The 26287-nt window shown below is 38.7% G+C and overlaps 2 long non-coding RNA genes across 2 annotated transcripts; both read left to right on the plus strand.

Moving 5' to 3' along the window:
* Nucleotides 1-579: 579 nt before the first annotated feature.
* LOC130459869 (uncharacterized) lies at nucleotides 580-2699 on the plus strand. The gene is made up of 3 exons (XR_008919576.1): nucleotides 580-1271; nucleotides 1923-2023; nucleotides 2297-2699. It is a non-coding gene; the product is annotated as an uncharacterized lncRNA (long non-coding RNA).
* A 1232-nt stretch (nucleotides 2700-3931) lies between these two features.
* Nucleotides 3932-16205, plus strand: LOC130460116 (uncharacterized). Its single transcript, XR_008920052.1, has 3 exons — nucleotides 3932-4028; nucleotides 14504-14659; nucleotides 14738-16205. It is a non-coding gene; the product is annotated as an uncharacterized lncRNA (long non-coding RNA).
* The last annotated feature ends 10082 nt before the right edge of the window (nucleotides 16206-26287 follow it).

Here is a 26287-nt window from a genome sequence, read left to right on the forward strand (position 1 = left end):
GTTTTTCTAGTTTAATTGTTAGTAATAGGTTCAATTGGGATTTTTTTAGTTCAATTGTTAGTAATATGTTCAATCTAGTCGATACCATCCCGATTACCAATTTTTCGGTGGCTTTGGTGGTTGGAATTTACAAAGTTTAGCACCTTGTTGGGAAGATCGTATGATAGCTTTGCTTCCCCCTTATTGTTCACAGCTTGATGGCTGGCGAGGCCAGAAGTTCTGTTTCACCTTTATTTATATCATTCTCTTATAACCAGAACCAACACACTTTACTGCTGTCAATCTGTCATGTTGCTGGTGAGGTTATCTCAAGAAGGACCTTGTACCTTTCTTTGCCGTCCTCTTTTGAATATATATTGTTTTTAATTCTGCTTAATGTCTCAATCCAAGTTCAAATTAGAGCTTGTGGTTGTTCTGATGTTATAGGTTGCTAATTGGGCACATTTTATCGATCTATTAATAAATTTTAATTTATTTTGATGGAACAATTCATAATGGTTAATATGGTCTTATTTCAAAATTGCCTCTCTGGAAAGAATCATTGTCTCATATCCAGCTGCAATATGTACATTTAGGTTCTAGAATCGGATTCTTATGTGTAACATCCTAACATGCTAGTATATACAGTACATGTTAGTATATTGGTTTTCATCAAGCTTGCTTATGATGTTTTCACATCGATTAATTTTATTAATGTGAAAATTAAGTTACCTCGGTCATAAAAGATAAAAAACGCATACCAGTCTCATAAATTATTGTGAGGTGATCTTGTAGTAGACTTAATTGCCATTGATCACAGTCAAACAATGAGAAGTTACTAGGTCAATGATAGTGTTTCGATCAGTGTATGAAATATCACCATAACTTGTATATCCCCTTTACAATTTGATTTCCCAGGAGCTATTATCGGTGCACGAACAGTAAGTGCACCGTTTAAAAAAGGGTGGAACGCTCCTCTGAAGCCCAAGAATAGTGATCACTACATATGAAGGGAAACATTGTCATCATACAATTGGATTTCCAAGAAGTAGTGGATTTCTAAGCCATGAAAGTGGTGGCTTTCTACGGCAGTTTGCTCCTCCTTTGTCATCTCAGACATCGTTCCACTATCCAGGAATGCAAATATTTACACAGGAAAACTCAGTTACCAGCAGAAGCATGGCACAAGCTTCAGTTAGTAATGCTAATGTTGTGCAGGCGCAGGCTCAGGATCATCATGTTTATCCGGGAACTCAATATCAACCCAATAATTTCTCCTGTTATTCCTACCCGTAAGTCCTGCTCTTTCCCCCCCCTTTTTTTTTTATTAATTCGTTGCATCATACTCCGCAGTTAAGTTGATTGTGTTGTAGCCTGATAAATATCAACCCAGTAATTTCTCCTGTTTTTTTTTATCAAGGCGTTTTCTTTTCCTTCCATTTATAATTCCTAGATTTTAAGCCATGATTTTTAGGTAACATCTCTTTTGAACTAGTTTGTAGTAAGGAATAACAACATGAAGAGTGTAGATGGAATCGATTGCACTTTCAACAGTTGGGGTGGTAAGCCCTCCATGTTGATTCTTAAGAAGTATTTTTGATGATATAAGCTTTTCTAAGTTAAGTTTAGCCTAATGTTACAGTGCCAGTGTATGCTTCAGCATGTTCCACCTTCACTGATGTTCAATTATTGTTCTTATGTGTCTTATATAACATTGAAGAGTTGTGGTCTTGTAGATTGTATTCCTAGGGTCTGAATTGGCATAGGAGGGAGTGTTAATTCAAAGTAGTGTTTTTGTGGTGAAAACAAAATATTGGATTGTTTTTGTGGTGAAGACAAAATATTGGATTTTTTTTGTGTTTGTCCGAGTGCATAAACTACACATTTAAGTTTGTTTTCCCCCTAAGTATGCTTTGGAAACACATATTGACTTCTTGCTTTAGATGTCTTGTTTTAAGTAGAGGTATCCTGAGTAGATAGTGGAGCAATGGAGAAGAAAATTCAGAAGTAGATTACATCAATCTTCTTTTACCTGGGTACAGAGGTACGTACAGTCATCTTTTTTGCTCTTGTTCCTGGTTTATTTCATTTTTAATTACCTGTTGGTGCCATGTATTGTTTCTTTAATTTGGGTCGTGCTTGGTTGCCGAGGGGCATTATACAAAAAACTAGTTTCTCTTCCATTGTCTATTTTGTACTTGTTTGCCATTAGATTTGTTTGTCAGACTTTGCTTCAGTCAGATGCATGCAGTTATTGTCGAATTCTGATCTTGTCTTTGTAACTAGAATTGATGATAACTAATGTATCAAATTCCAGGTTTGGTGAAGTATAGTCAAGTCTTCATGCATGGAGTAATTTACCACTACCAATGATCATAATTCATGAAGCTCGTTAAAGATACTCAAATTAGGGGACTGCTGATAGATTCTAAGTTAGGAGTATTATCCTTGTGCCTTTCCATATGTAAATTTGTCAGGTTAGGCTGTTCAGTGTGATCTGTGATGGTATGAATAAACTTTAGAGTGATGCTATATGTTGTTGACCCTTTTTCCCTTTGGTTATAGTGTGGAGGATATACTCATAACGTTCATTCGAGATAGTTTTTATCAGTGCACTAAAAATGAGAGAGCGAGTGATAGTATATCAGATATAGATCAGTGTTTTTCTTCGTTTTTTTTTTTGTTATTTTACCCTTTTAACATGTTGTAACAACCAAATCTAGTCGAATTTCATGTACTCATTACGTAAATTTACTTTGTTTATTTATCGTGTACTCATTACGTAAATTTACTTTGGTTATTTTGTCCTCAGATTTTGCCCGCCCCAATTTTATGCTCTCTGAACAAGCTTCATTTTCTTGTTTTATGAATTTGACTTGTTTTGTTGTCAAACTTTTAGTTCAATTCCGTACCTTAGTTTTTCCTTTTGATTATCGAAGTCTGAACTGCAGCTTTATCTTAGTCTTGAATGGTCTTGTGCTTTTTGCTTATGTAATTATGTTCTTAGCTTAATGTGTATAAATTGTAGGCACTATAGGTTATCCGTGAGCTTCAGCAGAGATTAAAAGTTCATTTCAAAACTCTCTTTTTCCCGTAATAAACTAATTTCAGCTGATATATAGTCCTGCATATGTAACTAAATTGATACACAGGAATAGCTCAACTGTCACTGTGCTGAATGTGATATGTTGTTATGCGATTGTGTTTGACTTGATGTGATGCAAAATCCCAACTTTCCAGACTCTGTCAAAACTCACAACCATGACATAAATGGAGTTACATATTTAGAGATAGGGATGAGAAAAACAAATAATCACTATCCTGATTGAATCAATCAGTAGTGAATATCAGGTACAAATAAGAAGAAATTTATTGGGGGGGGGGCGCATATGTGATACTAAAAATGTATTAAATATTAAAACACTTGTCTTGTGAGTTGTGCTACCATTGCTAGATAAGAGATTTCTGAACTGAACTGACTTAGTTAATCTAAAATCAATTATTATATAAGAAAACAGTGAAGGCCACTGTTTTTTAGTGCTTGCGGATTTTTCTGAACCTCATTAGAGATACACGATTAGAGATACTAGAAGTATGGTTTAGCTGTCAATAGATAAGAGCATATGGTATATAAGTATATTGGGCTATAATCTTAGTAAATTTTATGGTTTTATGTCTGCACTTGATTCAGGGTTTGAGAATTCGAAAACTCTGGCATTTCACAAAATGAACTTTATTTTTGTTTTAAGGGGTTATTTGTCTTCTTTGAATGAATTTTAATGTACCTAACGTGATGTGTCTATGATGCAAATAACTTCAAATTCCTACTTTTGCACATATTTTTTTAGAGTATTGTGATACCTATCTGTAGCATGCTGTAGATTTTGGGGGCAGCTTCAGTTGTGGCTTTTAATTCATTCACTAATGTATATATAGCTTCAAAATTATAATTCTCGTGTTGTATTTTCGTGGCAGTGTAGAGGTTGGTTCGTTTGACCCTTGAACATCCACAGTATCCAATTGAGTATTCATTTCCGTCATATGACCAGGTCTATTTTTGAAATCTCCTTGTTTTGCTGTCATACGTAATGAAGGAAATAATGCCCTTGGTCCAAGTATGCATTCTATGTTAAGTCTAATAAATGCGGTTCAGTATTAATTAACAAGTTAATAATTCAGTGAGATCAAGTGAGCTGAATGCCTAGCTAGAGGCCGCTTCAGTTCAAGTGGAATTAATGATATTAATCCACAGCTTACTCTTGACTGAACCCGTAGGGTCACACAAATAGTACGTAAACGGATCAAGTATTTAATGGCATTAAATACTCCATCTATGAATATTCGGAACCGACGGATCTTGGTTTCAGTGGGAGCTAAGATCGTCACAGGCAAGAAATGAATACTCCGGAAACGATGATATTGCCGGAAACGGAAATATGGATCGTATCGGAAATATGAATATTATCCAAGTCGTAGATGTTACCGGAAACGGAAACATGGTACGTATCGGAAAATATTATTGGAAATGGAAATATTACCAGAATCGGAAATATTGCCGGAAACGGAAATATTGTCAGAATCGGAAATATTGCCGGAATCGGAAAATAATTCCGAAAACGGAAATATTAAATATTTGTTCGAAACGGAAATTAATTCCGGAATCGGAAATATTAAATATTGTTCGTATCGGAAATAGATTCCGGAAATGGAAATTTAATCGGAAGCGTATCGTACGAATTAGCATCGGACGAGGCCTGCCGGACGAAGGCCCAGCACGAAGCCAGGCCATCGCCCAGCAAGCACGCACGCCACAGCCCAGCGCGCACAAGGCCGCGCATGCGTGGGCCGCGCTGCGTGGGCTGCTGCTCGCATGCGTGGGCAGCCCTTGTGGCTGCCGTGTGTGTGTGAGTTTGAGCTCATGCGAGATTCCTGAATCTGCAAGAGTCAGTGTATGATTAAATGTCTATTCCTATTGGATAAATTGATTAAGTAGAATTCATGTAGAATTCTAATTCCAATTAATTCGCATCCTACTAGGATTACGATTCCTTTTCCATAACTCTATAAATAAAGGCCTAGGGGTCATAATTTATACATAAGTTTCAAAGTATTCAAAAGTGAGGTTTTTTGAGAGAAAATTCAAACACCCATCTTGCCCCAAAAGTGCCGAATTTTCTGAGTACCTTAAGGGCGATTCTAGTTGGTCAATCTTAAGGCGGATCCGGACGTGCTGTGGACTTTCTACGGAGGGACGACACTTGGAGTCCTAAAAGACTTGTTCTTGTTCGGTTCGGGCGCAGCTAGGGAAGGCACGCAACAAAGAGTATGCATCTAATTATGCTATATGATTATGTGTAAATAATATGTTTCCTGGGTTAATGGTTGTTTCCGCATGATCTATGTAAATGTCATATGTATCATAACCTAACAATGGTATCACGAGCCCCTTATTATTTTCATAATCTAAATTGCATGAACATGGTTAAATATTACAAATTTGCAAGAATTAAAAGGGGTGATTAATTTTCGTAATTGTTAATTAATTGCAAATTGCGTTTATTTAATTATATGTACGCAGTTTTTCGGCAGTTTCTTCATTACTCATCCGAATTGAGTGATTTTTGTGTCAATTCCGCATGTAAAAGGCATTCTAAAATTTTGACAAAAATAGTATTTTTCTGCCGAACCCAGAATTCTCAAATTCGAAGCCTAACTATGACTTTTCGAAGGTTTTAGTTTTTCGGATGCAAAATTTCGTAAATTTAAGATGTTAAATTAAATATTTGCGATTCCTGTTGATAAATCTTGAATTTTTGATTGACCTACTGCATATGTTTAACAAGTTTGAATGCCTAGTCTTGTTAATTATGCAATCTAATTTGTAATTATGATTAATTTGTTGAAAATTAGAATAATTTAGAATTAATTTGATTTTCATAATTAATTGTAATTTAATTAGAAACCTATGATTAAAAACCACCATAAAAATTGTAAATTTACGATAAATTTTAAATTTTTATGACCTAGACTTGAATCCATAACAATCGGAAATCAATTGGATAATAAATTTTCGATTTTTTCGCCCTAAAATTATGAAATTAATAATATTTATTAATTTGTCATTAATTTTAAATATAAATTTTAAATTTTCTTGCGATTCGTTCAAATAACTTGCACGCACGAAGCAATGGACGCTTCGTGTTACCCTTAAGGGGTGTTGTATAATGCGGGCATGCGACGACGAGCAAGGGAGCTCGTCGCCCGTGCGGCACGAATGCAATGAGCAAGGGCGTAGTGCACGAGCGCAAGGCAGCAGCCCTGCCTTGTGTCGTGTGCCACGAGCAATGAACGAATGGGCATGGGCGAAGGGCGAGCCAAGGCAGTCGCGTGTGGGCAGCAAGCGAGCTGCGCCACAACGCGCGCTGCCTCGCACAAGTGCGCGCAGCCTCGCGCGCAGCGAGCGCAAGCTCGCGTGCCACGAGCGCTGCGCCCAGCACTGCTCGCGCGCGCAGCGCGCGATGTCGCTCGCCCAGCGAGCGATGTCGCGCACCAGCGAGCGATGGCTCGCGCGCGCGCAGCGAGCGATCTCGCGCGCCAGCGAGCGATGGCTCGCGCGCACCAGCGAGCGATGCAGCGCCCCAGCGAGCGATGGCTCGCGCGCACCAGCGAGCGATCTCGCGCACCAGCGAGCGCGGTAACGCGCGCGCGCTGCGAGCGATAGCTCGCGTGCGGTGGGCGCTGTGCGGAGGCTTGCGTATGGGACAGCAGCAGCTATGCAACGAGCGCATGGGCTGCGCGCACATGGCCAGCAATGGTTGTGTGCGTACAGCCCATGGGCGTGCAACGCGTAGGATGTTTGCGTTTCGATTAGATCGTTGTTGAATGTTTAATTTGAAAATTTCAGTTCACGTAATTTTAATTAATTTTAAAATTAATAATTTGAATTAATTTCTTGGATTTTAATTTTGAATATTATAATTATAATAAATGGAATTTATTCTAATTATTTTACTAAAATTAAAATCATGAATTAATTCAAATGCGACTGAAATTAAATTAAATTTTGGATTCAATTATAAGTTTATATGAGCTTTAAATTTTAATTAAATTTGTATGTTTCCGGTTAGACTAGAAATACAATTTTATGTTTAAAATTAGTAAAGCATATGAATTTATTGGTTTGAGTGGGAGCACTTTTTAGTCATAAACTCTTGATTAGGTCTACAAATCCTTAAGGTTAAAACAACTCGATTAGAATTAATAAGGACTGAATAATTGGTAGATTATTGGTGCCCTTGATTAATTGCTGCAAATGTTTACGTGATGCATAATGTGTTTAACTAACCAGCTATGTGGGCCATTCATGATAATGAATGGGTGAATGGTATATATTGTATATGTACTGTTTTGCAGGTTATGAAGTGACTAGTATGGCCCAAATAGGATAGAAAATATGGTCTGCGTACCATGAATTTGAATGTAATTGGTCTAAAGTACCAAAGTTGTTTTTCAATTCAAATATGGTCTGCGTACCATCAAATAGTTGTAATTAGTTATAACTTATCCTATTTGAAGAAAATGGTGCCTCCCACGGAGATTTTCAAGACGGACTTTGAAGTCAAAGCTTCAAGATGAAGTCGGGCCATACTAGATCACAAATATCTTATGCATGTTTTAAGTTATTTATTGCTTTAAATATGTCTTAAAATGCATGAGATCAAAAGCTTGATTATGTTGCATGATTAAGGATTTTAGTTCACTTAAAATCTAACCAACATAGTAAGAGCCTTAAGTTCCAAACTTAAAAATTGAGTTAAAAGGTGCCATGCCAAAATATACACTTGCTTGGATATCCTTTACATCAATCTAGTAATAGTTTTCGCTCAGCGAGGTGTTACTTATTGGTCCTAAAGGGGCAAGGTACACAAATAATTGTGAGTACATGTTAGTTTTGGTGAAACTCAACGATATAAGTAAGGAGTCCTTTTATGTCGTGGCAAATTCGATAGGTTTACCTAATAAGTTCTTAGACGTACCTATCAACCAAGAATAGTTTCTAGACTATTAGCAAAAGGCTTTTGCTTACCTAAGATGTTCTAGGATTAAGTCGACAAACTGTGCTTAGTTCTTCAATGATTTTAGGATCTTGGAATCATTTTATTCACACCTGCCGGAACACATAACTTGAATAAAATGCTTAATAAACATTGAATTATGCATGTATGCTAGAATTTAAGTTTATTAAGAAAAACTGTGAATGGTTATTTATTTGTTTATTCTTTTCAATTGTAGTTTTAATATGGCAAACAACAATTCATTCAACATTCGATCAATTCTCGAAAAGGAGAAGTTGAACGGGAAAAACTTCCTTGACTGGCAAAGGAACTTGCAAATAGTTCTTATGCAGGAAGAAAAGGAGTATGTCCTAGATGAGGCGATGCCCGAAGCTCCAGGCGACGGGATCACTCAGGCAGCCCTCAATCGTTGGATTGATGCCAACAAGGATGTGAAATGTCTAATGCTCGCCACTATGAGTGCGGATCTGCAGAAAACGTTCATCAACTCAGATGCTTTCACAATCATCAGTGAGTTGAAGAACATGTTCCAAGATCTGGCTCGAGTCGAAAGATTCGAGACTCATAGGCAAATTCTTGAGACCAAGCTTAAGAAAGGCGAGCCCGTAAGTCCACATGTTCTCAAAATGATTGGACTCATTGAGAATATGAGTCGGCTGGATCAGCAATTTTCTCAGGAAATGGCTATAGACACCATCCTCCATTCTCTTCATAGCGGGTATGATCAGTTCAAACTGAACTACAGTATGAATAGTCTGGACAAAACGCTCACTGAGCTTCACGGTATGCTGAAGACCGCTGAAAAGACGCTCAAAAGTGATAAGCAGGATGTGCTTATGGTGCGTGGGGGCAAGTTCAAGAAATCTGGAAAGAAGAGGAATGCTAAGAAAGGTGGCAACAAGGCCAGCCCAACTAAGCAAACTGGCGCCAAATCTGCAAAGAGGAAGGTCAGTCAACCCACTTCTGAATCCGAATGCTTCTACTGCAAGAAGAAGGGGCATTGGAAGAGAGATTGCTTGAAGCTAAAGGAAGATCAGAAGAACGGAACAGTCGTTCCATCTTCAGGTATTTTCGTTATAGACTGTATACTTGCTAATTCAACTTCTTGGGTATTAGATACAGGTTGTGGCTCACACTTATGTTCCAATCCACAGGGACTAAGAAGAAGTAGAAAGTTAAGCAAGGGTGAAGTCGACCTACGAGTGGGAAATGGAGCACGGATTGCTGCATTAGCTGTAGGAACTTACTATTTGTCGTTGCCCTCCGGGCTAGTTTTGGAACTGGAAGAATGTTTCCATGTTCCAAGTCTTACTAAAAACATCATTTCAGTTTCTTGCTTAGATGCTAAGGGATTTTCCTTTATAATAAAAGACAATAGTTGTTCGTTTTATTTTAAAGAGATGTTTTATGGATCTGCTAGATTAGTCAATGGACTTTATTTATTAGATCACGACAAACAAGTATATAACATAAATACCAAAAAGGCCAAAAAGGATGATTCAGATCTCACCTATCTGTGGCATTGTCGATTAGGCCATATAAACTTGAAACGCTTAGAAAGACTTCAAAGGGAAGGAATTCTAGAACCATTTGACTTAGAGGATTATGGTAAATGCGAATCATGTTTACTTGGCAAAATGACAAAGCAACCTTTCTCTAGAGTTGGAGAAAGAGCAAATGAACTATTGGGTTTAATCCATACAGATGTATGTGGACCAATGAGTACAAATGCTAGAGGTGGTTTCAGCTACTTTATCACTTTCACTGATGACTTCAGTAGGTATGGTTATGTCTACCTAATGAAGCATAAGTCTGAATCCTTTGACAAATTCAAGGAATTTCAGAGTGAAGTAGAGAATCAATTAGGCAAGAAGATTAAGGCACTGCGGTCTGATAGAGGCGGTGAATATCTGAGCTATGAATTTGATGACCATCTGAAAGAATGTGGAATTCTATCAGAATTGACTCCTCCTGGAACACCACAATGGAACGGTGTGTCAGAACGGAGGAACAGAACCTTGCTAGACATGGTCAGGTCAATGATGGGTCAGGCCGAACTTCCATTAGAACTTTGGGGACATGCACTAAATACAGCTGCACTCACTATAAATAGAGCTCCGTCTAAAGCTGTCGAAAAGACTCCATACGAATTATGGTTTGGAAAGCCTCCAAATGTGTCTTTTCTTAAGATTTGGGGATGTGAAGTATACGTCAAACGATTAATTTCAGACAAACTTCATCCAAAATCTGACAAATGTATCCTTGTGGGCTATCCAAAGGAAACAAAGGGGTATTACTTCTACAATACATCTGAGAACAAAGTGTTTGTTGCTCGAGATGGTGTCTTTTTGGAGAAAGATCACATTTCCAAAATGACAAGTGGGAGAAAAGTAGACCTCGAAGAAATTCGAGTCGAACAACAAACTCTAGAGAATGCTCAAGATGACATTCAGGATGAAACTCAGAGATCTTTAGAAGAATCTGGTGAGAATCATGGTCAATCTAGAAATGTTACCCCGCGTAGATCGCAAAGATATAGATCTCAACCGGAAAGGTACTTAGGTATTTTGACGAACGAGAGCTATGACGTTCTATTACTTGAAAGTGATGAACCTGCGACTTACAAGCAAGCTATGACGAGCCCTAGCTCCAAGCAGTGGCAAGAAGCCATGCAATCTGAATTAGACTCCATGTCTGAAAACCAAGTATGGGATTTGGTCGATTTGCCAGATGGCTACCAAGCCATTGGAAGCAAATGGGTTTTCAAACTGAAAAAGGACAAGGATGGGAAACTTGAAGTTTTCAAAGCTAGATTGGTTGCGAAAGGTTACAGGCAAGTCCACGGTGTGGATTACGATGAAACCTTTTCACCAGTTGCAATGCTAAAGTCTATTCGAATAATATTAGCAATCGCTGCATATTACGATTACGAAATATGGCAGATGGATGTCAAAACTGCTTTCTTAAACGGCGTTTTAACAGAAACTGTGTTTATGACACAGCCTGAAGGTTTTGAGGATCCAAAGAATGCTAAAAAGGTATGCAAGCTAAAGAAGTCAATCTACGGATTGAAGCAGGCATCCAGGAGCTGGAATATACGTTTTGATGAAGCAGTCAGTGACTTTGGTTTCATCAAGAACGCGGACGAATCTTGTGTATACAAGAAGGTCAGTGGGAGCAAAATTGCTTTCCTAGTATTATATGTCGACGACATATTGCTTATCGGAAATGACATTCCTATGTTGAACTCTGTCAAGATTTGGCTTGGGAAATGTTTTTCGATGAAGGATCTAGGAGAAGCACAGTACATATTGGGCATCAAGATTTACAGAGATAGATCTAAAAAGATGATTGGACTTAGTCAAAGCACTTATATCAATAAGGTGCTTGATAGGTTCAAGATGGCGGACTCCAAGCGAGGCTACCTACCCATGTCTCATGGAATGACTCTAAGCAAGACTCAGTGCCCAAAAACACTTGATGAGCGTAGACGAATGAATGGGATTCCATATGCATCATTGATTGGTTCAATAATGTATGCTATGATATGTACACGCCCGGATGTTGCGTACGCACTCAGTGCTACGAGCAGATACCAGTCAGACCCAGGAGAGGCGCATTGGACTGCTGCCAAGAATATTCTGAAGTACCTGAAAAGGCACAAAGATGACTTCCTGGTCTATGGTGGAGATGATGAATTAATTGTTAAAGGCTATACGGACGCAAGTTTCCAAACCGACAAAGATGATTTCAGATCACAGTCTGGGTTTGTCTTCTGCCTCAACGGAGGAGCAGTAAGCTGGAAAAGTGCTAAGCAAAGCACCATTGCGGATTCTACAACTGAAGCGGAGTACATTGCTGCACATGAAGCAGCAAAGGAAGCTATATGGCTAAGGAAGTTCATAGGAGAACTTGGTGTAGTCCCCTCCATTAAAGGACCAATAGCCCTGTATTGTGATAATAACGGAGCTATTGCACAGGCAAAAGAGCCTAGACACCACCAGAGAGTCAAGCATGTACTTCGTAGATTTCACCTTCTACGAGAGTTCGTTGAAAGAAAAGAAGTCGAGATAAGCAAAATTGGAACTGATGACAACATATCAGATCCATTAACTAAACCTCTGCCGCAAGCGAAGCACAACTCGCACACTGCAGCTATGGGAATCAAGCATATTGGAGAATGGCTTTGATGTCTCTGTTTAATGTTTTAAAGTTTTAGAGTTTAAATCTTTGTAAAACATTATTGGTTAATCATTCACAATAAATGAAAGGAATTCATTTTTCCATTTAATTTGTGGTTTATTAAATGATGAGTCCCTTCAACTTGACGATATATTCAAGATAGACTGTCAGGACCAGTCCTGTGACTAAGAAATGTCTATCAAGTGAACTTGAATGTCAAAGGTTGAAAATGGTCCCTAGTCGGAGTTTTCTATAAAATTGGACGCATAGAAAACGTTAGACGATTAGAATGCAAGATGACTAGTAGTTCTGTTTCTTGAACTATGTGGACATGGCAATGTCATAATCATTTGCATAGATACTTACTTTGGGAAGACTAGTATCGGACAAGACCTATGAAACTTTACTGTAAGAGATGAAAGTCTGTCATAAGTAAATTTCATTAAATTATTAGACACTAAATCCTCAATACCTGAGTGATTTGAGATTACTTGTTTGAGAACTGGTTGCTTTGACGTTGACCAACCGTCGCACCGTAAAAGGAGGCTATAAAGGCAACGCTCAGGTAATCACCTATCAAACGAAGTCTAATCTCAAGATCGCAAGATTGGGATTGTCCTCCCATAAATCGGGATGAGATGCTTAAAAGTTGTACAAGGCCACTCGGAGAGCTAGAAACTGTGAAATGCATGGCCGTGCTCGGATGAATCATAGGCTATGATTATCTGTTTATTTGATCAGTTGAACTCTGAAACCGAGGAACACCTCTGGACATAATAAGGATGACAACTCTTACCTTATGTTCAAGAGCAAGCATCGAGCGACAAAGGAATTAGGAAATGCACACTTGTCCCTAAGGACAAGTGGGAGACTGAAGGAAATAATGCCCTTGGTCCAAGTATGCATTCTATGTTAAGTCTAATAAATGCGGTTCAGTATTAATTAACAAGTTAATAATTCAGTGAGATCAAGTGAGCTGAATGCCTAGCTAGAGGCCGCTTCAGTTCAAGTGGAATTAATGATATTAATCCACAGCTTACTCTTGACTGAACCCGTAGGGTCACACAAATAGTACGTAAACGGATCAAGTATTTAATGGCATTAAATACTCCATCTATGAATATTCGGAACCGACGGATCTTGGTTTCAGTGGGAGCTAAGATCGTCACAGGCAAGAAATGAATACTCCGGAAACGATGATATTGCCGGAAACGGAAATATGGATCGTATCGGAAATATGAATATTATCCAAGTCGTAGATGTTACCGGAAACGGAAACATGGTACGTATCGGAAAATATTATTGGAAATGGAAATATTACCAGAATCGGAAATATTGCCGGAAACGGAAATATTGTCAGAATCGGAAATATTGCCGGAATCGGAAAATAATTCCGAAAACGGAAATATTAAATATTTGTTCGAAACGGAAATTAATTCCGGAATCGGAAATATTAAATATTGTTCGTATCGGAAATAGATTCCGGAAATGGAAATTTAATCGGAAGCGTATCGTACGAATTAGCATCGGACGAGGCCTGCCGGACGAAGGCCCAGCACGAAGCCAGGCCATCGCCCAGCAAGCACGCACGCCACAGCCCAGCGCGCACAAGGCCGCGCATGCGTGGGCCGCGCTGCGTGGGCTGCTGCTCGCATGCGTGGGCAGCCCTTGTGGCTGCCGTGTGTGTGTGAGTTTGAGCTCATGCGAGATTCCTGAATCTGCAAGAGTCAGTGTATGATTAAATGTCTATTCCTATTGGATAAATTGATTAAGTAGAATTCATGTAGAATTCTAATTCCAATTAATTCGCATCCTACTAGGATTACGATTCCTTTTCCATAACTCTATAAATAAAGGCCTAGGGGTCATAATTTATACATAAGTTTCAAAGTATTCAAAAGTGAGGTTTTTTGAGAGAAAATTCAAACACCCATCTTGCCCCAAAAGTGCCGAATTTTCTGAGTACCTTAAGGGCGATTCTAGTTGGTCAATCTTAAGGCGGATCCGGACGTGCTGTGGACTTTCTACGGAGGGACGACACTTGGAGTCCTAAAAGACTTGTTCTTGTTCGGTTCGGGCGCAGCTAGGGAAGGCACGCAACAAAGAGTATGCATCTAATTATGCTATATGATTATGTGTAAATAATATGTTTCCTGGGTTAATGGTTGTTTCCGCATGATCTATGTAAATGTCATATGTATCATAACCTAACACGTAACAGTGATGATTCCGTTAAGGAGATTGACAATTAAATTTGTGGTCAACAGGACTGGATTGTTTTTAAACTTGGTAACAAGTCCAAGGTGGCAACATCAGATATATTGCTGGCTGTTGATTGCGAGATGGTTCTCTGTGAGGATGAAACGGAAGTCTTGGTTATATGTGTAGAAGATCAGGACTTAGAGGTGCCACCTACTTTATTGGTTAGTTTCTCAATGTTTATCTGTCCATATATCAGGTTAAACTCCACGAGTTTGTTAATCCTAATAAAGCAGTAGCAGATTATACTATTACAGGACACAAATAACTGGTGTTTATGCTCAAGATTTGGATGGAATCACTTGTTCCCTTGCAGATATACAGGTTAGAAATATCTTCCAAATAATTTGTGTAAGGTATGTTATTATCTGATCTCTAAAATCTCCTTTGTTTCTATAATTGTTCAATTGTGTCTAAATTAGAATATTTCTCTGTTTAAAACTTGGGTCTTGGCAGTTTGTGCTGGGTTATGAAGTTCGCAAGAAAGATGCTCCGCATAATTTCTGAACCTCATTTGTGTTTTTTCCCTATTGATTGACATGGTTGTGTGCTATTTGCCACGAAGTACGGGGTATGAACCTAGTTAAGAGTGATATGTTTTTGTTCAACTTTCTGGGATTCTTACCGCTAAAACATGCTGTATTTGGTGCACGAGGTGGAGCCACCCCCGACTGTTGACCTTTTGTATAACTCGAACGAATGTGAATAAACATGATGATGGATGCTGTTTGTACAATTTTTTCTTCTCTGGCATCTGTTGTCTCTTCTAATGGGAATATCAAAAGTGTGAAGAACTAAAATGGAAAATCTATATATTTTCTTGTATTTATTCGCCATCTTTGATTCTTTGGTGGGCAGGTGGGTTAATTTTTTCTGAAAGATAAATATCAACCGAATAATCCTTCAACAGCAGCACCTCGTGCACCAGTCATACTATATGGTTACAGTTAAAGTTACAGACTCTTTGCATCTATTTCATTTCTCGAGTTTGATGATGACTGCTTTCTAGTAAACTTGAATCCCAACAAACCCCTCAGCATTAGAACATGCAACACTCATTTCAGAACTTCTGAGTATGTTGTTGGAGAAACTTGTTGTAAGACCATCAGATGGTTGCGGCAATGTCTACATCTGGACAACTTTAACGAATATGTCAGGGCAATCTGAATTTGTAAAACCGATATCTGTTACATTCTTATTTTGATGTAAATTTGCGCAGACTATCAAATTATGCATTATGTGCTAAAAGTTGTTCTTTTATTAGTAAATTTGCAGCACTAGATGAGTGTTTGGCAGTTATCCCTTTTATTTTTACTTATGTTGTTCCTGCCTGCTAATTTTTGCTAATTTTTTCTACCTGATGGTCTCGTGTTCATCTTGGTTTCCCGATGGCAATGACATTCCCATCTTTTTATGCTTCAGTGGAATGTAAAGATATATATCGTGAGTGTAAACTTTGGTACTCATATATATTTTCCTTCCATCTTGCAGGGATCGAGTCGATTGGAAGAAAGTCAACACGGCCTTAATTAAGGTTTGTAATGAATGTCTAAAGGGATGTAAGTGGCCGGATTAGAGAAATTTGTTAGACTAGCTCTCTAGCCTTTTATCTTTATTTGTTAATATTAGTTGTAATTTGTTAGACTAGCTAGGTGTTTAAAAATTATAAACGTACGTACTATACGCTTTGCTATGTTGGGTTAATATAAATGAAGTTAATGTAATGATTTATTTATCAAAGATAAGCAGATTCATACCTTTGCTATTTTGGTGTTGATTGGTGTACATCAATGGAGTATATATCTAGATTTGGCTATTGTCACCTATTTTATATTTTAAAAGAATTTGGAAAAAAAAATTAATGTTGTTGAAGGGGGCTTTTAATGTACGCCTCAACAACATATGACTTTATGGCGCCAATGTACAGCTATTGGCGCAAAAATACAGGTCTGTTGTGGGGGGCATTTAAGAAGTGAGCCTCAACAGAGGTGTCTGTTGAGGCGGGCTTTTGGTAATGCCCCCCACAACAGGTCCTTTTTTTTTTCCTTTGGATTTGGGCTGTTGAGGCGGGCTTTTGAAAGCCCCCCACAACAGATGACCTGTTGAGGCGAACAAAGCCCGCCTCAACAGCTCAGTGAGTTGTTGAAGCCACGTCTGTTGAAGCGGGCCATGTTCGCCTCAATAAGCCCAAAATGCCCCCCTCAACAGGTATTTTTTCTACTAGTGCATGGTGTCCCTCACCTTCCGAGGAACCCTCCTGATCGGCACGTCGAAGGAAGGGTAGGCCAGACGCTCCAATACCGAAGTAGATGTGGAGCCTAGAGTCTCGCGGAACTTCCTTTTCAGTCCGCGTTGAGGGCCGAGCTCCCCACCTTCGGGAACCGCGAAATCAGCGCCCTTGGCCGCCGAAGGACCACCTTCCTTAGTACTCGAAGAGGTAAGGTGGACAACCACCTTCGGGGGATCTTGCAGATCATTCCCCTGCCCAACCGCAGCAGCGTCCTCGGACCCAGCAGCCTCAGCAGAGCCAAAAGGGGGATCCATCTCAAACATCTCCACCATCGGAGTGACGTTAGCGACAGTCCCCCCCACTGGAGTGAACTCAGGCTTCAGAGGCGAAGGCGTAGTAAACTCTTCGCCCATGGGCTGGTTCACAGGCTCGTCCTGTACCAGAATCGCCACGCTTTGCAGCTTCTGGCCAGGGAGCGGAAGCTTACTCCTGAGACTTGGCGGCAGACCCATCTCTTCCTTCTGCCGAGCAAGGTAGCGTTCGCCCGCCTCAGCTAGACTGGGATCCGCAGCTACAACCTGCCGAATTGTTTCCTCAGTCAGATAAGGGCGACGGCTCAAAAATTCGAGAACTTCGGGACTAGGGGTTACCTTCGACGAAGAAGCAACTTTCTTCTTCAACTTCGAAGGAGACCTCTCCTTTCTGTGCTTCTTAGGAGAAGTCTCTTTCTCCGAAGCTTTCCTCTTCTTTAGCTTCTTCGACTCCTACAAAAAGAGGGGCGGATGAGAAACGACCAAAACGCCGAAGAAGGAAAGCAAAGTACGAATGTAAGATCGCTTACTTCGGGAACGGCGAAAGATGGAGGAGACGAAGCAGAGGAAATGACAGGCGCAACGGCTGTTACCTCTGGTCCCTAAGAAAAACAGACACCGAAGACAGGGTCAAAATCGAGACCACAAGAATCCACAGAGCCGAAGTCTAAACAAAATGAACGAACTAATCAGCGTTACCGGATCAGAGGTAGTTACCAATTCAGGAAGCACTGTCCGCCTCCGAACAGCCTCTCCAGGGTTCTGAGAATCCCAAGGGTCGGCTCGAACGTCTTCCAGATGCGCAAGAGCGTGATCCGAGAACTTGTGATCCTCGAGCTTCGGCTGCCGAGGATTCTGCGCTTTGAAATCGTAGGGAGGGCAACGAACGAGAACCCCTTCGTCGTTGAGCTGGTAGCCGAGCACCGCGGGGTCAACAGCCTTCTCGCCTTGATCTACACAAAAAAGAAGAGATAGAAAAGATGAGATTCAAAGGGGGGAAAGAAAGGGGAGGCCAACACCCCAACTGAAGCACGATCTCAGCAAAGAAAACCTCACCCCTGTCATATATCCTACTGAGAACAGCAGCAGCGAGGATGACCTCCCGTGTGATATAGTGCAGGTTCGGAAGCCAATACATCGGCTCCCGAGCCGTCTTGGCTTTAAACCACTCCAGCTGCATGGCGTGATCAGGATTCTCTCGATCAACAGGGCAAACCCGCGACATCGAGGGGTCCGGCTCCACGAACCACTTCGGCGGCGAGAAATACTGAGGATGCCTTGGATCAACGGGAACACGGACCAACAGCCATCGTTCTTTCCACCCATGGACCGAGGATACATACGGAAAAGCGGTCATATAAAGATCCTCGCCTTTCCGTTTATTCTTATTGTTGATGGCCCACCAACCAGCCTCGGCATTCGCATTCCTCACGAGCTCATGCATCTCTTTGAAAACCTCGACCGATGGCTCGTAGCCGAGGTAATCGCACATCCAGCGATACCCCACAATATGGCACATGAACTTCGGGGTCAACTGACACAATGAGACGTTGTACTCCTCCAGCACACGGGCGATGAACGGCTCCAAAGGGAACCGAAGCCCGTAGTCGAAGTGGTGGAGATACACAGGAACGTATTCCGGAGGAGTACGAGTCACCCTCGCATTTTTCTGCTTCGGGAGCTCGCAACAATAGCCCAAGGCATGTTGAATGCCATATAAATCCTCGGCAAGCCGATGATACCTCCCTTTCTTGGCATCCACTAGCCACTTCCCATCAACTGCCACTCCATCCGGGCCAGCAATCTCGGACTTGTCCTCGTAGAGGCTAGCAAGCCTCCCCAAGGGATCAGCCTCCTCCCACCGCCTCGGAAAGAGCGAGCGAATAGGAAAACGACCCGTCACGCCAGCCCCTTGGCTCGACTCAGCACGGACCTCGTTCCCCGAGTCCTCTCCAACACCAACCCCGGGAGCAACCCTACCCTCCTCATCACTAGAGGAGGACACAACATCGGATTTCTTCTTCCATCTTCCCCCAGCGATGGCGAAACAGAGAATGCCGAAGATACACAGAAAGGAGTAGAAAAAGAAGGAAGCAAAAACGGAAAACAAATTACCTTTCCGGAAACGGAAAATGCCGATGAAGCGAACGAAGTAAAGTCCCGAAGCAAATTCGCGATGAATATGCAAAGATCTGAAGAAAACACCCAAAGAAATCGCCGGAATTCTGAAGATATGGAAAACGTTTGAGTGAATAAAGTTTGAAATGAGGAAAAAGATGCGGTATTTATAGGCCACGTCCTAAAACCCGCCCAACTTCCGCTCTCCACACTTGTCACTCATCCACGAACTCGCATCATCTTCTCTTCGAAAAAAGAGAGAACCTTTGGACTTCTCACAGCTGGAAACCCACCCATTTAATTCTAAATGGGCCGGGTCTGGGGGGGCATGTTGTTTGGGCTCCCAATTGAATACCAATTGGGTCATTAAGTCCAAAGCCCAAGAGCTCACAACAACAACATCAAACCCACTACAGTCCAAAAGGCTAGTCAGCCGCCAACCAAGGCCCAAGGCCCACTTGCAATAAATAACCTAAGGGGATTTATTGTACAAACACTATAAATAAGCCGTCAGGGCTCACTTACCAAGGTACGTCCATTTCACGCCCTAAGACTATTCTTCTAGAGAACTTCTCTCTCTAGAATCCGAGCATTGTTCTTACTTAGGCATCGGAGGGGCTTTCCTCGGAAACACCCCCGAGGCTAGTAACTTGTTTATTGTGCAGGTTGACGTGGACACGACACATTCGAGCTAACAAGATCTTCAACACACACACACAAAAGGGCCTTCATTCGAAGCCCATTGTTTCATCCACTTCAACACCGGAACATTACCCAACTGGAAATTCAGCCCGCATACAAGCTTTGAATGATGCCAATCTATGCTTAATGATACAAGTTGGAAAGTGAAGCTAATTCATGTCTATCGGGAAGGAAATTGAACGGTGGATTGGCTTACCAGTTGGGGTGTCTCTCATTCAAGTGCTTTTACTATTGTTGATCTTGTCCTTTTGATCTTCTTGTTAAAAGATGATGTTAGAGGTGTAATGTTCTCACGCTTAGCCCCTCCTTAGGATAGTTTTCGTAAATTATTTTGAAGGTAAGAAGAAGATCCCTATACCAGATAGAAATTCCACACGAGTCAACCAGCTCGGGTTAGTAGACTAGACACTTTAAGAGTAGGGGGATGGTAAGGGGGACCCTCACTCAAAGTGACCCTAGTGACGATAGAACCCCAAACCTTTTGATTGGAAGGTGGAATCCTTTCCACTAGGTCAAGTCATTGTTTGATTAATTTTCGTATTATTTTGTGTTTTTTTCTTCATTTTAAAGGCCCTTGACCCTTGTATTCATTTGAATCAAAAATAAAAAAAAAAGCGTAGCCGTGTCACATGATCATTATAAAACGAAAAAATGACGCCATCATACACAGCTTTTTTTTTAAACACAAAAGACTGAAAGAGGAATTATATTACACACCAGCACCACAAATGTGGCCTTGTAGTCTTTAATTCCTTTCTTAAAATATTTGTATAATTTTTCACTTTTGTCGATAGTCAATAAGTTGAAAAAAGCTGCATTATCAATAAACACATGAACTTAATTAAATTTATACTTGCACATAGACCTATTAAACTGGTCGATCGGGTAGGGTTATAAAAAATTACTTCCGGGTTTAGGTTAATTTGTGTCCGCTATTTTAGGATTCGGGTTGTTCAAGAACAAAAAAAAATTCGAGTTCAGATCTACCCAACAGGTAGAGAGATCTTAAAACGCGTATTATACTTTTATTAATTTGTGTAATTTATACTAATATATTAAAAAACGTTGTGAAAAACCGTTTATGTTAACATATTACTCTCAACGGAATAAGGTTCAAACTCAAGACCTCATGTAAATATGATAACTCCCATTACCATCTTAACCAACCACCAATTGTGGTTTATATCTTCACGATAATTTATAAATAAATATTAACATGAAGGGTAAAACTACTAAACTTTTGTGTGACATTTTATTTTCTATGGACTATTTTGGAATAACAATAATAATAAAAGTTTAACTCAAACGCTCCTCGCCTCGTTTTGGGTGTGAAGCAGTGTCAAACCAAAATACACAACAAGCATTAGCTCTCCCTGAAAAGGAGGTGATCCAGCCGCACCTTCCAGTACGGCTACCTTGTTATGACTTTACTCCATTTAGGACAAACATAAAAAACATGTTGTCGTAAGTCTCACAAGCATCAACTATGTGTAGTTGACGAACTTAATGTATGTTTTTTTTTTATGAAATACATGTATTTTGGTCAAATATTAAAATCAAGAAAAATAAAAAAATTTAACTAGTCAATGTAGCAACCGTGTCATTGCCTGGACCACACACTAGTAAGTATACAAAATATGCGCACAAATTAACGAATTTTCATATACAAATTTATATTTAGTCAAATTCAACCATAAAATGACGTAAAATTCAAATGAAAATCATATTACACCAACAATAATAACAATAACGTGTTTATTGAGTTTAAAATTTCTATATTTCATAATCTCATTTATTATTATTATAAATACAACGATTTTCAATTGGTCTGGTAAAAAGAGGGTCCAGCCGAGTTTTGCCCATTACTTTTCGGGTTGTTTGGTTTCAGACAAAATCGGGTTACATATCACAAAATCTTGTTCAAGACCCAGTATTTCCGGGTAGAGTTGATTTTTGATAGGTCTACTTGCGGAGAATTTATTTGCAAAAATTCTTATTTACATGTGGTGTACAATAAATATTGTACACCGGAGTAAAAGTTACCCTTATATATGTAAAAGTTATATCTTTTTAGTGTTAAAATTTTTCATTTTGATAAAAATTATTTCTTCAAATATCACTTTTTATGTATAAATTAATCATTTAACCCTTTAAAAGGTTTATCCATCTACTTTTTTTTTTATCATATGAATTAAAGTTACAAAAATAATACTCCCTCCGTCCTGAAATACTCGCAATGGTTTGACATTTTGTACTATTCACATAATTCACTTTGACCCTATTTTATTTATAGTATAGGAAAATAAGTGTTAACATATAATATATGTTGGCTTCATCTTAATATATAGTTTCAAAATATTAAAATTTTATAAGTTTTTATAATATATAATTGAAGATATTGATGGTCAAAGTTGTGCATTGGCAAGCGTGTCCAGTCAAACTGTTGCGAGTATTTCGGGGCGGAGGAAGGAAAAAAAACAAAAAAAAAAAGTGTGTAAATATTATCCTGATGTACAATATATTTTTTGTACATCTAATGCGTGAAAGATGTTTTGATTTATTTAGGAAAGGAAGGATTATTTAATTACTTTGACATCATATTCAATTTTAGTTAAGTTGAAATTGGTTTGTTAAGCGAGTTACCTAATATGTTAGGAGTTTAGGAGTAGTTAGAATTTGCCTTTTATTTGTTTGCCGTCTCCATGATGTAAGATTCCTTAAACATATATATTGGTATATATTTGGTGGTAAAGTATTAAGGAGAAATAATCTAGTTCGTACAGTACGGTAATTAATGGCGGAAGAAAACATGAATAAAGTGTTACCTCCTCCTCTGGGCGAAACACCGCGGGTTTTATACAAGCACGGAAATTCAAAGCATAAGCAGTTGCAGACCTTTTACTCAATGAGTAGAGACAAATCCCTGATTAAAAGCATCCCTGAATTATGCGGCAAGGAGGTAATTTGTTCCTGTCATGGGTGGTTAATTCTACGCGAGCGCAACAAAATTAACCTCTTTTGTTTATTCAACCTAGTGACGTCGAAAACCATAAATCTCCGGCCATTACTAGCTCCGCTTAATGGACTAATATTAAGCATATGCACTGTGCACAATGAAGCAAATTAAGGAGTGTTTGTTCAATATAAATAAGCTTCCCTTTGAGATAATAGAATTACTAACAAAAAACTGTATGCATTTGTTTGAGTACTGGAACTTTGGGTCGAGTCGTAAAACATTTCACTCGATCAGCATTCCCTGGACCTGAATGGAGAACAAACAACGAGCTTCCGTTATTGATGCGCTATCAACATCAGGATGGATTGTGTAAATTAATAGATCCATGTCGACATGATTTACATATATTACAGTCGTAGCATTCTCCCATCGTCGTTACGTTGAATGGAGAACACTTTACCATAGAATTCTCCAAGAATGGATGGTTACTCATTGTCTTTGATGGGAGATCCTTACATTTCTTTAATCTCTTCAGTAGGGTGACCGGATGTTTTCTTTCATCGCCATTCGATGTCATGGACTCTTATTTCAAGGTCAAGAGTAGTAGTACTATGAGGGAATTTAGTAGCATTGCCTTCTCAACGAATCCAACTTTCCCCGAATGTTTGGTAATAATCCTAACTTTTTTACGTTCTGTTACCATCAGGCCGGGAAAGAGTCAGGGAATACTTGTTTTTTAAACATAAATTAAGATTATAACATCAAGTTTTGTCCTACTTCTTGTGCTCCTGTTTTTCTTAAAGGGGGATTCTATTTCCTAGACAAGTCGGGATCGGATATCTTGGAGCTCAGTATTTAGATTGGTAGACGAACATAAACCAAGATGGGATGTTTATGATGATAACATTGATTCCAGCTATTTACTAGAGTGTACAGGAGAAGTCTACTCAGTGTTCATCAACAAGACAGGAAAGAGGTTGATTCAAGTGTTCAGATTTAACGATTCTACCAAGAGTTGGGTTGAAATTGATTACTTGGGGAATCGAATTCTGTTTTGTTAGTTTTACACAGATCCTCAAGAGGGGGGTGAATTGATATTTTATGGTTTTACAAAAATTAAACCACTAGGAACAGAAACAATAAAATATGCAAGCGAGATTTAGCGTGGAAAACTCTCTAGGCCCAATAGAGAGGAAAAAACCACGGCCCCTTTTGGGGACTTAAACACATTCACTAATTAGGCAAAACAACTCAGTTTCTTTGCAAGCCTAATCTACTCGGGCCACAATCTGTTAGTCGCCTCTGACTACAGATGACCAGGAACAACCCCTCGTTGTTCCTTCCCTTACAGAAACAGTCCCTCAACTGCTTCTCCTCACCGATCTCTTATGAGATCTTCTCTCTTGCTCAAGTAAGCCTGACTCAGGCTTATCATACAAAAACTCAACACTTAACTGAAATCGAAGAATATTAAACTTAACACTAAATACTAGATACAAGACCACATAACAAATACTGCTCTTATATGGGAACAGGAACAGACTTCTTTTAAAGATTAAAACTTTAAGGGTGATACCTGAAAGCTTCCGGTTGATGTAAATAAGTCTGATAAAAGTTTCGTAAAGATCTTAAGGTCTATTTATAAGAATCCAGGCTTTTACCCTATATTCTAATCCTACACTAGTTAGGACTCTTTTCGAAAGATAGATTTTCGCAAACAGTTTCTCTAAAAACGCGTTCTAGATAAATCCTATCTTTATTAATCTGAGAGTTGCAAATCAACTTAAAAACCTTAAGAGTATATCTTCAAGTAGGATAGTAAAATCAGGTTTAATCTTTGATGTTTATCTTTTGAAAAACAAAAACCGATTTTCTTTAGATTCAGGATTTAATTAGGACTCTTTAAAATACTCTGTTCCCATACTAAGCAATATTTGCTTCTACTGATCTTATACCTTTCTGGACCCTAATTGACTTGCTGGGCTTCATTCTTTTCGGCCCATGATTTAATTCGTCCATACTCTTTAGACTTGTATTCTCCACGAGGTTGGACTTAATCTCCATGCTGCTTCACTTCTTGTCTTGTTGTGTACTTGTCCTAGCTTATAGTGACTTGCTCCTATCAATCCTTAATTCGACAATCAGTAGAGTGTAAGCTTGTCATTATCAAAACTCAGGAATCAACATGTTTATAAGTCGTGTATCAAGCTACGCGGTAATGACTAAAGATCCCAAGATGAGAAACAGAATCTACCTTCCAAAGGCACCAAGGGACGGATATTGTCTTCTATTCTCAAGATACTAACAAGTATCATACTTTGGACAGTGATGATTCCAGGGATAATTTGTACGGTACTAACGAACCAGTAGGGTGTTGTTGGATTTAGCTTCATATTACGTAGTCCGTTTCAAATTTATATTTTACAACTAGTTTAGGGCCGGCTACTACTAAAATAATTTATTATTTTAATAGTAATTAAAAGACTTGTGATATTAGGAAAACGTGAGAGTAAAAAGGATATATGAAAAAGTATAAATTCAAAGTTGTGTAAAAAATATATTCAAATGAACAAAATTTCGATATTACTATGCAAAGTTAAAAATTATAGTCGTTTATTTGTATGTAGAACGATCTAACAACGTTAACCAAACCCGAATGACTCAAGACTAATTTTCGAAAAGACCCGAGCATAACCGAGTTAGTCAAATACAACATATTTTGAATTGAGTAAAACCTTGATAAATAAACTTACCATGTATTATTATTTTAATTAACATTCTTACTTACCAGTTACCATGTATTATATTATTAATAGTAGACTAACATTAGAAGTTCATTTATCAATGTTTTTTATATTTCTTCTCAGATTAAAAAGTTATAATAATACATAAATAAAATTATATAATAAAGGAAAAAATAATATTGATTTAGCTTTCCTCCAATAGTATATTATGCAGTACACATCTATGGTAATTAAAATATATTTTTATCTTAGTTTGATAAAAAAACGTAATGTAATTTATTTATTTTAAAGTAAAAAAATAAACAATATTTTGGCGGGAAAAATCGCACCAGGAAATGACACGTGTCATTCCTGGTGTCTCTTTTAGTATATAGTAATATATTCTCGTTTTATTTTGTTTCATAATGTTTTTTACAAATCTTGTTTTATTCAGTTTCATAATGTCCAAAATAATTTATAATTTGCTTAATAATTTCTTTTATTTTCTCATTTTAGGGAGTTAAAGTTGAAAATTAAGTAGTTAAAATATTATAAATGCTATAGTAAAATATGTGGAAGATTTAGAAACTTTATTTTTTGGATTTCTTAACAATAAAAAAATAGAGTGTATGGAAAAAATACAGTGTATATGACAAGTTTTCATACTTTAAAGGAGATTTTTTATTACAATTGTCGCTGAACAAATTGCACAAAACGACACTAACAAAAAAAAAATAGGAATATCATTTTCA

Source organism: Spinacia oleracea, chromosome 4 (assembly GCF_020520425.1).
Source record: "Spinacia oleracea cultivar Varoflay chromosome 4, BTI_SOV_V1, whole genome shotgun sequence".
NCBI lineage: Eukaryota > Viridiplantae > Streptophyta > Magnoliopsida > Caryophyllales > Amaranthaceae > Spinacia > Spinacia oleracea.